This window comes from Tamandua tetradactyla, chromosome 5 (assembly GCF_023851605.1).
Source record: "Tamandua tetradactyla isolate mTamTet1 chromosome 5, mTamTet1.pri, whole genome shotgun sequence".
NCBI classification, from domain to species: Eukaryota; Metazoa; Chordata; class Mammalia; order Pilosa; family Myrmecophagidae; genus Tamandua; species Tamandua tetradactyla.
Genome location: NC_135331.1, coordinates 32076054 through 32088259, shown reverse-complemented (window position 1 = coordinate 32088259; position 12206 = coordinate 32076054). Strand labels below are relative to the sequence as shown.

General features: G+C 48.0%; 1 protein-coding gene across 4 annotated transcripts in view; it reads left to right on the top strand.

The window, feature by feature from the left end:
• The window catches only part of OSBP2 (oxysterol binding protein 2), a 252956-nt gene that overhangs the window by 113251 nt on the left and 127499 nt on the right, over positions 1–12206 (top strand). The gene's annotated exons all lie outside the window — the stretch shown is intronic.

Genomic DNA, 12206 nt, shown 5'->3' with positions numbered 1-12206 from the left:
TGCTCACTTGTGGAACCCCCAGCTCAGTGGCCCTGGAAGCCCAGGTCCCAGTGTCCTTCCAGAGCTTTGGGCCGTGCAAGCTGTTCTCCTTTCCAGGGCCTCTGTGCCGGTGGGTGCCGACAGACTGAGGCCTGGGCTGCCTGGCTCCTGCTCTGTCAGCCTTGGGAGTTCCCCTTGTCCTGTGTCTGGTAAAGGTTTTGTGTTTGGAAATGGGTCCTGTTGCACAAAGATTGAAAACCATTGGCCCAGAGCTTTCACCTAAGATCAGGATTGGCTCTAGAAACTGAGGCTGAACCCTGAAGGGGACAAGGGGCCCCACTTTCGAACCTCCCACCACACACACACACACACACACACACACACACACACACACACACACCACACACACTCATGCACTCATACACATGCACAAAAGGAAGGCTGTGGGGGGCAGCTCCCAAGAGGGCTTCCCAGCCACTGGTCTATGCTTGCTTTTGCTCCCGTTGACCTGGGAAGTGTCCCCTGGGACCACCACATCCTGGGGGAGGGCAGACACTGGGCTGTGCACTAGCCCTTGGTGCTGCAGGTAGAGGGACGTGTCCTCCCAGCCCCAGATGTTTGTGGTGCACGTCACCCAGTGCTCTGGGTGTCAGTGGGAAGAGCGAGGCTGGGCCTCTGGCAACCACAAGCCCGTGGGCCAGGGCTGGCTGCCAACCCCTCTGGGCACCTCGTGTCCCAGCCCCTCAGACAGCACCTGGCAGCTTCCTGTGGCCTGGGGCACAGGCCACTGTAGAAGCAGAGGAGCAGTTGTCCTGATGGTTTGTAGTTTACTGGGGGACCAGGATGGAGCCTGCAGTGGGACCAGGTTGGGTAAATTCCAGTCGTAGATGCTGAGGGGTGGGTTTCCTTTTCCCTTGGCACCCGCCTTACATTTTCCTTTGGAAGACAGCCAGAAACACATAACTGCCAGGAGATGCAGTAGCCTCTCCCGAGGAATGGGGTTTTTCATTTTAATTAGGCCCTTGTGTAATGTGCTGTGCCTGCCTTGGGAAGGATGGCAGTTACCGTTACAAATGAGCCAGTTTTCCCTCCTCTCTGCCGAGCACCAGAAGTGGGTGAGACCACACGGGCCTGGGGGAGCTCTTGTCACTGAGGAGGAAACTCTGTGCCTCCTGTTCTGCGGCCTTCGGGGCCTGGCCGCGGAAGCCCTCGAGCCCTGGGCGTCCTCACATGGCAGCTGGCCCGGCTCCAGCGAGCCCGTGACTGCTCAGACCCGGCAGTCGCTGGAGGCCTGCCTTTCCCTCGCCTCAGCGGCCCGATGTCTCCGGTGCCTGTGCCCCTTTGGGTCTCTTCTGCAAAAGGGAACCGAGGAGAGCCTTGGAGCCGTTGGTGCTGGCATGTGCTGTACGCGGCCGAGGGACACATACCCACGGGCTGGGTGGCAGCCGGATCATGAGTGTTCTCCTCACGACACCCACTGACGCCCAGCCCGGGCCGGGTTCCCACCGGTCTTCTGGCTCCCTGTGCCTCTCCTTCCCGGCACATACCACAACTGGGGTTATTAGCCACCTGTGTGTTTACTTGTTAGTTTCTGACCTCCTTTGATAATCCTTAAATTCCTCCAGGGCAGAAATTGAGACCGGCTGGCCTGACACTGACCTCAGCTATCTGTCGGGTGGACGGAGTGAGGGAGAAAGAATGAAAGAACGCGTGCCAGAAGCCAGCGACTCGTGCTTTGGCCTGGCGGTCCCGAGGGTGCATGCGCTCTGGGGGCAGGGAAGTTGTCACAGTGAGAAAGGGAAGGGGGTGGGAGACGCTTGAACAATAAAGAACGTGCGAGTTTTCCACTGCTGAAGAGTCAATGCGTGACAGAGGCTGGGCCCAAGCGTGGTGCTGAGCCGCCCGTCAGAGAGGGAAGGACGGGAGCCCTGGGCTCCCCAGTGGGGCCCAGTGGGCCTCCTCCAAGCTGAAGCTTCCCCATTTCTGTAATAGGGACAGTCCCTGTCCCAGCCTAAGCTGATGTCCTAAGGGGGCTGTAAGGCTGAACGTGTGCGTGCTGGAGAAAGCAGTGCCCCGGGTGGCTGCCAGGTTGCTGTCACGGTTGGGGGTGCCCAGCGGTAGAGTTGGGCTGCCCTCTGTCCCTCCATTAGGTGGCTGCCATCGCAGAAAACCTTCTCATCAGACTTAAAGGTGCCCAGGGCACAAGCTAGGGCGGTGTTTGTTAGGAACGTACTGATACCCAGCCACCATTTTGGTCAGAGCATTTGACCTCCCAGGCTAGGGGCCAAGGGGATGTTGCTGAACATTTCCACCTTTTAAGAAAAAAGCTTTATTGTCTTGGGAAAATTCTCAATGGAAATAGACAAGTGCATAACATACTGAGAAGTACATATAAGAAGAAAATCTCCTCAAATCTACTAACCCAGGAATAATCACTATGAAATCTTTGCAGAGCAGCATTCCAGACATTTCGTTATACAAATGCTTGCATTTAGACCTAGATATATAATTTCCCCTAAGTGGAAAAATTCCCAAGATTCAGTTTCATAACAGACTTACGTTGTGGGACATTCCATGCCAATAAGTTATCCATCCATATCGTCATTGTTTGTGACTTTTTATTATGCAGACTTTTTAACATATACTTACACATATACATCCGTTCTCATCACGCCGCTTTCAACAACTATCAATTTACAACTACTTTTATATCATCTAAACCCTCTCCTTCTGCTTTCCCTTCTTATTTTAAAGCAAACTCGAACTGTAAACAATTCAGGGAACCTATTAATTAATAAGAGGCTCTTTTTTAAAAACTTCTAAACCACTATCATGCCTAAAAGAAGAGCTTTTTAATATTACTAACTATTCAAATATCTGGTTATAGTGTTATTTTAATGGTGCATAATAGTCCACTGAATGGATCTAGCATAATTTACTTAAACACTTTTCCATCTTTCAGATCATTTGCAGTTTTTCCTTTTTATGAATGTAAAGCACTGGGACAAGCATTTCTGTGCTCACTTTTTTTTTCCCCCTCTGGCACTGGTGTGACTATTTCCTCAGGGTAAATCCTTAGAGAAGGAATGGCTGGGTCAAATGCATACTTTGTCTTTTCATACTGTTGCTGAGTTAGCCTGTATATAGGTTTTCCCAGTTTATATCCCCATGAGCAGAATGCATGGCTTGGTTAAGGGAAACTTGGTTAAGGAAACGCCTAGCAAATTTTTGTGGTTTGGTCTCTTGCCATCCATGGCTCATGTAAACATGCCAGGGGCCTTCCACTTAGGTAGAAGAAACTTAGGTTCCACTGGGCACAGGGTTTCCCAGATGCAGTGGGACCACGGATAACCAAATGCCAGAGAGAAATGCCAGAGCACCCCACAGGGCGGGCACCCAGGGTCCTCGTGTGGAGGAAGGGCCTGTGCTCTCGGGGGGAGTGCTGGCAGCAGCCTGGGGGAGCCGGAAGACAGAAGGTCCCATGAGGAGCCAGGCCGTGCTGCAGACCCAGTCTTGGAAGGAGAGGGAGGGACAGGAAAGCAGAGAGAAAAATTGTCTCCCGCTACTCACTTACCCTTGATTTCCCATGCCATTAAAGACACCATGGTGACAAAGGAAATGTGAAAGAAGAAATGAAAGCGTAGCTGGGATCCTGCATTGTTGTTGCTTCCTGCACTCACCCGCACACAGCCGGGATCCCTGCGGCCATTGGTGTGTTCTTTCTCTCTGCCCCGCAGCCAGCAGCAGGATTCCAAAGGCTCTACAGATTTTGTGGGTGTCATTTTTGTAGACCTGCCTCTGTTCTGTCTAGAGCCCGGCCTCCGCTCTCTGGCTCTGCTCCCCAGCAGTGGGACACTTGAGTAGCTTCCAGTTATGGTCTTTTCCAAACGCAGCACATCTAGGCTTGAGGATTGTAGCTCTTCTCTTCTGTAACACTTTCTCAGGGTAAACAAAACGATTTTTATCATGGTAACATATGTATAACATAAAATTTGCCATTTAACTGTCTTGAAGTGTGCGATTCAGCGGCCTTGAGTACATTTGCAAAGTGGTGGAAACATCACCACCGCCTTCTATTGCCAAAACATCTTCATCCCTGCCATGCCGGAGACCCGGGTTCGATTCCCGGTACCTGCCCATGCAAAAAAAAAAAAAAAGAAGAAGAAGAAAAAAATATCTTCATCACTCCAAATTGAAATTCTGTCCCCATTAAGCAGGAAATTCCCCTTCCCCCTGCCCCCAGCCCCTTGTAACCTCCAATTGACATTCTGCCTCTATAAATTTGCCTCTTCTAGATATTTCATATAAGGGGAACGATGCAATATTTGTCCTTATGCATCAGGCTTATTTCACTCAGCACAATGTCTTTGGCTTCAGGACTTCGTTCCTTTTGGTGGCTGAATAATATCCATTATATGGGTGTACCACATTTAGTTTATCTGTTCGTCTTTCGATGGGACTTGGGTTGTTTCCACCTTTTGGTTATCCTGAATAACGCAGCGATGACGTTGTGTCTCTAGGAAAACATGGTCACGATAGGGCATGGCACTGTGGACCTTGAGCCCACTGCCCACTAGTCTAGTTGTTGGCAGACAGGAGGCAAGTGCTTACAAGGAGGGCATGAGATCATCCGCTGTGGTGTGAGAAGAAAGCGCTGGAACTCTAGTCAAACGTATTTCATTCCATCTGTTTTAACATTTTAGTTTCTGTATGCATTCTGTAATGTACATAAAGCGTAACTCATAGTACATGGGTGCAATCTACCAATAATTATTCATACCTTGGGAGTGCACTATCAAGCTTTTTTTCCAATGGAGCACACAGTCATAGCCATTTGGAGACTGGTTTGTGGTTCTCTGAGAGGCCTGGTACCACTTGCCACTCACTCTGATTATTACCGGACAAAGGCTGTGGATTCTTTTGCCTGATGTGCCCACTAGTCAATTCCTGAGACACCAGAATTTATTGCAAAGCATGTAGTAGGAGAGCAGATAGCCCAGCAGCCACAAATCTGTCTCCCCGAACTGCAGTAATTCGGATAGTTTATTATTAGAGAAAAGGTGGGCAGGGTTTAGGATAATGAGCACAGTGGCCCCAGATGATGTAATTAGAGGTAATCTGATTATTGAGCATGCGCAGATCGATTACATGCGTAGTCAGACTGTATGAAAGAAAGTGGTGGAATGAGGTACAGGTGACTTGTAGGTCAAAGGCTAAGCTTCTGTGCCTGTCAGGTGGGCCCACTTTGGTTAGATCCGGTCTCAGTCATCAAGATAACTTTGGACTTGGGGTGGCGTTCGTTCTGGGTGGGACCTTCATTAACATTAGGGGCTGTCTTAGATGCTAAAGTTGAAAAACTGGATGACTGGGTACAAATGAAGGTTAGTCACAAGGTTTTTACAATCCCGGGGGCAGAGGATAAAGTCTGTAAAATCATTATCAGAGATCCAGGCAGCTGGATGACAATTTGGAGATTTCAGTAACTCCTCCCTTCTATTCCGATATAGCAGACTGCAAAAAGGAATATCTCTATAATTATTATCAGAATCATCCCGTAAATCCTGATTTCTGTTACGCTATGTTCCTCCGTTCCAGTTCGGCTGATGCCAGGTGTCATGTTGTCTCTGAAGCGTGGCCCCAGGTAGCACTGCCAATGCACATGCTCCTGAGTGACCGTCTGGCACCCGAGGGATGCCCTTTGGCAGGCCCAGCCACCTTGGCCTCCAGGTGTTGCTGCCAGAGCTGGACAGAAGTGGTTCCACGTGTCAGGGACCCTTCCCAGGGAAAGCTCCAGAAAAAAGGGAAGTACCACTAACCGTTTATTTTTAATATCACCAGTTCCTTTCCAGAAAGAAATGAAACTAAGAGGACAAAGGAAAGCTTCATTTTCATGCATGAGTGATAAGGACCCAAGGCAGGGCCCGGGTTGGGTGTTTTTCCCCTTGGAGAGCTGCTGTTCCTTGCTGCCTGCCACGCCCACCTCTGCAGCCCTGAAGCTCCCCCTCCCCCACCCTACCCTCGGCTCTTCTCTCTTCCAGGTCCCCTCCCACTGCTCCTCTTACACAGCTGTGCAGCTGGCAGTCGCTCGCTCATCAGGCTCACCTCCCTCCCTTCAGTATTCCCTTCGCCTATTTTTCTTTTTAGACTTGTATTTTGTGTCTGTGACAGCTGGGTTCCCATTCTATACAAAGCAAAACCCTCAATCTGTTTCTGGTTGATTTAAAACCAAATTACAATGGCTGGATCGAACGATCGTTCCAGCTGAGTGTTCAGTCCTTCAGGAGCAACAAAGGCCCGCGTGAGTGTTATTTAAAGATCCAATATCATTTTTCCGGGTCCCAGGGCTCACGGTCTGGCTGTAAACATGCCACCATGATCTGTCTCCTCTCAAAATATGGCAACGGGATTATCTGTGAGTAGGTCCTGGGGGAAAAGTCAGCCACTGGTGGCAGAGCTGCTAAAGAGGAAATCTCATCAGTGATTTTTACTCAGCCCCCACTCTGTGTGATGAGGCTAAATGCCACAGGGTGTGCCTAGAATTTTCCCCATTCTGCTGTCATGCATCCAGGCCACCCAAACACCGTAAAACCATTTTAACTGATTCTTGGCATTTGTGGATCCGGCTTCTGTCATCTCACCTGGTTTCAAGTGACCCCAAAGTAAATCCCATGTACTAATTGTATTATTTTTTTGTTTTTGTTTTCTTTTATTACTTTATTTTTATTTTAATATTTAGAAGTCCTTTCTATTCCCCTTATAGCCAACACATGGTAAAGAAATAGGGAAAAGCTGAAAATGAAAGCAGCAGCCCCACCTTCCCTCTCTTTCCTTCCAGCTCCCTGAGGCATATATCCCTCGCCTCAGGCCCTAACTTGAGTAATGGGTGGGGAGAGCCTGGTGCGCGAGTTTTGCTCGGCCTTTGCTGAAGCAAGGAGTCCAACTTGGCTCCCACTGTCACCTCCTCCTTGGAGCTTGTGCTCCCCATTTTCACGTAAAATGACCCCAAAGTGTGCTGCTGGGGCATGGAGAGGGAGAGCCATTAGGGAATGAGGCTGCCACCTGCTGTGAGACATCTGTGGGTGGCGCTGGGCTCTGTGGAGCACCTGTGGCCCCGAATCAGTGAGGATTTAGGGTGCAGAGTAGCTCAGAGACTTGCCTGTGGTCACTGTTATGAAGTGTGGAGAGGTCTGTCTCCTCCGCAGTCCAAGGAGACGTGTTCGCCATGCCCAGCCCCGGGCCTGGTCTGCAGGCGATGCTTGGGAAATGTTTGTGGGGTGAGTGAATGCACAGCGTGCTGGCACTCGCATGCCGATTTTTGCTGCAGCCAAGCTCTGCCTTGCTGCGTCCCCTGGTTGAAAACTCAATGAAGAGCAGGAACAGATAAAGGGTGTTCTGTTATCATTTGCTAGGGGCCACCCAGGAATGAGGGGATGGCTCGGGAAGTTGGCCCTGGAGCCCTCTGGGCCATAAATTGAAAGAGCTAATGCAGCGTCCCAAAAGCCCAGTTGCTCTCCTGCTCTCTTGGAGTGCCTCGAGCCTCAGCAAGAGGGAAGTGAAGCATGTGAGTTGGATTTTAATCAGCTGCAGCGCTTATGGCTTTGCGCTCCGGCAGGTGCTTGGCGATCGGGAATCAAATCTGGTCTCCAGCAGAGTTGCTGCCTAGACAGTGGAGCGGGGCTTCCTTAGGGACGTGAGGGGCGCCCTGCCTGGACCCCGCCGGCACTGTGCAGGTGACTGGGGAGTGGTGTCTGCCAGGAAGGGCGGCGGGGTCTGACCGCAGGTAGGCGCTCGGGCTCTGTCTCAGCCTCAGCCTCAGCCTCGTGTCGGGAGCGTTTGCCCCGGACATTTCAGGGCTGCAGACTGCGTAAGCACACGGGGCTGCTAGGTGGGCAGCCGCTCTTTCCATTTAAAAAAAAAAAAAACTTCACTGAGTTTAATTTATATTTTGCAACGAACTGCCCGTATTTAAAGGGTCAATGTACATTTGAACCATATATGTAATACATATACAAACGGGCATACACACGCACCCCCGTGAAACCAGAGCTCAAATGAAGACAATATCCGTCAACCCCAAAGTCTCCTTGTGCCCTTTCGTAATTCCTTCTCACCCTTTCTTCTCCGCAGACAACCATTAACCTTTCTGGTGCTATGGCCTCGTTTGCATTTTCTAGAATTTTATATAAATGGAAGCATATAGTATGTACTCTTTTTACATGGCTTTCACTAGTAACTCTTTTGAGGTTCATCCATGTTGCTGTATGTCTCACTTGTTCTTTCCTTTTTATTTGTATTCCCTTTTATTCCATTGTCTGGGCACAGTACAGTTTACCTGTTTGCCTGTTGATGACCATTTGGTTGTTTTCAGGTCTGGCCTATTGTAGTTAAAATTACTTATGAACATTAGTGTACCAGCTCTCAAGGTGGGTGGATGCTTCCTTTTCTCTAGGTCAAACACCCAGGAGCGGAATGGTTGGGTCACAGGCTTAAGTTTTGAAGAAACTGCCCAAATGTCTTCCAAAGTGCGCTTCTCCTGCCCTTCCAGCAGGGTATGAATTCCGGGTTGCAGGAGACCAATTAACCGTTCCAGGACACTTGGAGGAAGTGTTAGCACAGGTTTTCCTGATGAACAACTACTTGTTTTTCCCTTTAGGAATTGTTTTTATTTGTTTTCCCAAGCGTTTGGTGTTCCATATGTCCGCTTTGCTCCAGAGAGCGGGGACCCCCATGCACGTGTGGTCCAGTTCACGGGTACCCAGGCTTCAGGGAAGAGATGCTCCTGCGGACACAGGCTCCTGCCTCTCACAGTTGTGCTTGTTTTCGTCTCCCCTCCTCCCGCCCCGGGATGTGAAATACCACATCTCAGAGGCGGGAAGCTTGTTCAGAGAGAAAATATTTCCACTTAAATATAAACGAATACTCTGAAGTACTCCTAATACGGTTGCTACCCAAATCTGACTGATGATGTGAAATCTGTGCCTCTGGGGATAGCTGCAGGAGAAAACAATTTATGGGCATTTCTTATTTTGGAAATAGAAAAGCTCTGGCACTTCGCTGCAGAGTTTGCCTTTTCTCAGCCTGGTGGTCCTTTAACAACTTGGCCCCCTCGGCCCTGGAAGCTTCCCAGCATGGTGCCGACCTGAGTAAGCTGGGCAGGTAATGGCAAGGAGCAACCAGGTCTCAGAAATGTCCACCTGCAGTCACTTGGGACCGGTCTTCAGTGTGTATCTGCAGAACAGTTGTTTCTTTCCACAAAGTGGCTCCAGCACCAGGGGCTCAGTTTTCAGAACTGGAATAAGGCTGTCACAGTCCTTTCCTGTGTGGGCTCTGTCACAGATCCGAGTCTGTGGTTGGTTATTAAAATGCTGTAGGCAGAGCTTCCGGGTCAAGATGGTGGCTTAACAACGTGGGCATTTTAGTTCGTCCTCCAGAACAACTACTAAATAACCAGAAACAGTACAGAACAGCTGCCTGAGCCACGATAGTGACCAGACACACAGCGTATCCCAGTCTGGACCAGCTGGACTGGCTGCGAGCACACCCCAGAATCGTGAGTTCCCAAAGCTGCAGCAGCCAGCACCCCTCCCCCACAGGTCGCTTCCCAAAGGGGAAATGAAAGGACTTAACCAGCAGCAGGGACTGGGCACAATCAAATGCCAATTGTGGAACTCATTAACAAATTCTGACTACTAAAAATAGGCCCCCAGCTTAGGTGAACCTGATCAAAGCGGAGGTTGCTCATTTTTGCCCCAGTGCCAAAGGGGCAGGACTGACAGAAAAAGGGGAAAAAGAAAAGAAGGAAACAGAGGTTTTTGTGGCTGTGTATCTACAAAGGCATGACTGCCTCTGGATACAGTGGCAGGACTTTTCAGGCTGCAACTGCCCCAGGCATAGGCAGAAGTGAGCTCTTTTGGGGGCTTATCTGGAGCCTGTGCCTTCCCCAGGGGAGGGGTGAAGCCCCACCCAGGTGGAATCCCTCCATCAAGGAATTCAGACCCCAGGGTTTGGTAATTTGAAGCCATTAAAACCAGCCTACAACCTCTCCTCTGTCTCCACCATGCCCCCAGCAGGGAGAGTCTGCCGAAGTTTAAGGTACTGCATCATCTTATGCTGGTGGGACCTGCAGTCAGACAAGCACCACACACAGGGCAGGATAAGAAACACAGAGTCCAGAGACTTCGCAGGAAAGTCTTTCAACCTGCTGGGTCTCACCCTCAGGGAAAACCGACACAGGTGACTCTTTCCTCCTGATAGGAGGCCAGTTTGGTCTGGGAAAATCTGGCTGGGGTCTATAATATCTAAGTAGACCCTCCTAAGTGTGTGTGGGGGGAAAGCCACCACACAAGCAGGGCAAGAAACAAGAAAACAAGAACTAAAAAATTCTCCTCTGTTAAATAAAACTTAAGCTAAAGGTCCAGATAAAGCTGAATGGAATGTCAAAGAACAGATAGACAACAAATTCATCCAGCAAGAAAACCCTAGATAAAAGAAGTGAAAGCAATCTCCAGAATAAACTAATTAAGGTAATTAAATGCCTAGACACCAGCAAAAAATAACAAATCATACTAAGAAAATTGAAGATATGGCCCAGTCAAAGGAACAAACCAACAATTCAAATGACATATAGGAGCTGAAACAATTAATTCAGAATGTACAAACAGACATGGAAAACCTCATCAAAAACCAAATCAATGAATTGAGGGAGGATATAAAGAAGGCAAGGAAAGAACAAAAAGAAGAAACTGAAAGTCTGAAAAAACAAATCACAGAACTTATGGAAATGAAAGACACAGTAGAAGAGATGAAAAAAACAATGGAAACCTACAATGGTAGATTTCGAGAGACAACATAGGATTTCAAAACTGGAGGACAGAACTTCTGAAATCCGACAAGAAACAGAAACTATAGGGAAAAAAATGGAAAAATATGAGCAGGGACTCAGGGAATTGAAAGACAATATGAAGCGCACGAATATACATGTTGTGGGTGTCCCAGAAGGAGAAGAGAAGGGAAAAGGAGGAGAAAAACTAATGGGGGAAATTATCACTGAAAATTTTCCAACTCTTATGAAAGCCCTAAAATTACAGATCCAAGAAGTGCAGCGTACCCCAAAGAGAATAGATCCAAATAGACATTCTCCAAGACACTTACTAGTCAGAATGTGAGAGGTCAAAGAGAAAGAGAGGATCTTGAAAGCAACAAGAGAAAAGCAATCCATCACATACAAGGGAAGCCCAATAAGACTATGCGCAGATCTCTCAGCAGAAACCATGGAGGCAAGAAGACAGTGGGAATGATATATTTAAATTACTAAAAGAGAAAAACTGCCAACCAAGACTTCTATATCCAGCAAAATTGTCCTTCAAAAATGAGGGAGAAATTAAAACATTTTCAGACAAAAAATCGCTGAGAGAATTTGTGACCAAGAGACAAGCTCTGCAAGAAATACTAAAGGAAACACTAGAGACAGATACAAAGACAGAAGAGAGAGGTGTGGAGAAGAGTGTAGAAAGGAAGACTATGAGTAAAGGTAAAAAGAAGGAAAATTAGATATGACATATAAAATCCAGAAGGCAAAATAGTAGAAGAAAGTACTACCCATGCAGTAATAACACTGAATGTTAATGGATTAAACTCTCCAATCAAAAGACATAGTCTGGCAGAATGGATTAAAAAACAGGACCCATCTATATGCTGTCTCTACTCAAAGGACATGAGGCCGAGGACACAAATGGACATTTACACACCAATGTTTATAGCAGCATTATTAACAATCACCAAGAAATGGAAACAGCCAAAATGTCCATCAACAGACAGTTGACTAAACAAACTGCGACATTTACATAAGATGGAATATTATGCAACTGTAAGACAGAATAAAGTTATGAAGTATGTAACAACATGAATGGACCCTAAGGACATTATGCTGAGCGTGATCAGCCAGAAACAAAAGGACAAATACTGTATGGTCTCACTGATATGAACTGACATTAGTGAATAAACTTGGAATATTTCCTTGGTAACAGAGACCATCAGGAGACAGAAATAGGGTGAGATATTGGGTAATTGGAGCTGAAGGGATACAGATTGTGCAACAGGACTGAATATAAAAACTCAGAAATGGACAGCACAGTACTACCTAACTGTAATGTAATTATGTTAAAACACTGAATGAAGATGCATGTGAGAATGATAGAGGGAGGAGGGCTGGGGGCATAAATGAAATC